A 1012-nucleotide genomic window follows, 5' to 3' on the forward strand; every position below is an offset into this window, starting at 1 on the left:
GACGATGTCGAATTTCGGTAACCGCAGACGCTTCGCAGACGCAAGCGTCGTATGGTGACCAGCAACGTTGTTTCAACAACACAAACGCACTCCTCGTTTATAGAAGTTTAATTTTCATGGGCGCCGCCATATTGCGTAGACAGTGGCGCCATCTATTGGCAGTCGGCATGCTGGCTTGGTCGAGCGCTCCATATTCTATGCTAGGTACACGCTGGGTAGCAGTTTCCGATTATTGCTTTCGCACTCCCATAACCTGTTCGGTAAGCCGTGACGTCTTCCACATGGGTGACGGATCTGTGGGACGTCCTGAAGTAATTTATGTCGGCATTGCTTGAGTTTCTGCGCCGTTGGTGCGGACGCAGCAGCAAACGTGATGTGGGAGTGCGTGTTTGAGTTTACAATCAGCCTCAGAGATAGTTATGCCTTTCTGAGAATTTGTTTCACGAATGTGACGTTACTGCAGCATTCTCACCGTATTTCACCCAAAGATAAGCTTCACCCAAAAAGATCACGCTCTCGTGACGCCTGCGGCAAAAAGGACGTTCGACGTCCGCCGCCAAGGTCTGTGAATGGTGGCGCTGGCTAACACTCCCAGGTTTTTACTAGGACACATAAATACCCAAGAAAGTGGATGGGAAAACGGCGCCGCGGTAGCTCAATTGGTAGAGCATCGCACGCGGAATGCGAAGGTTGTGGGTTCGGTTCCCACCTGCAGCAAGTTGTTTTTTCATCCACTTTAATTTCCATTAATTTATCGTTTCTTTATTTCATTTATTAAGCACAAGTAATTTCCCCTATGTTGTCCTTGGTGTCAGTGTTTGTTGGCTTCTTATGATATGAGTAATAAAAATCGGGCCCCTCGGTTAACCCCCTTTCTTTTCGTGTATTTCTAAGTTGTCATTCAGCAGCAATGAGTAGTTACAAAACATAGGACTACCCTAACAGCGTGGGCACAGTTCTGTTGCGTAGCGAGTTGTGCTGTTTACATTGACAAGAGTTTAAATTGTTATCT

The 1012-nt window shown here is 47.0% G+C and overlaps 1 non-coding gene across 1 annotated transcript; it reads left to right on the forward strand.

The window, feature by feature from the left end:
- The first annotated feature begins 644 nt into the window (after positions 1-644).
- TRNAP-CGG (transfer RNA proline (anticodon CGG)) lies at positions 645-717 on the forward strand. Its single transcript has one exon. It is a non-coding gene; the product is annotated as a tRNA-Pro (tRNA).
- Positions 718-1012: the final 295 nt, after the last annotated feature.

The sequence above is a fragment of the Dermacentor variabilis genome, chromosome 2 (genome assembly GCF_050947875.1).
Source record: "Dermacentor variabilis isolate Ectoservices chromosome 2, ASM5094787v1, whole genome shotgun sequence".
Lineage (NCBI taxonomy): Eukaryota > Metazoa > Arthropoda > Arachnida > Ixodida > Ixodidae > Dermacentor > Dermacentor variabilis.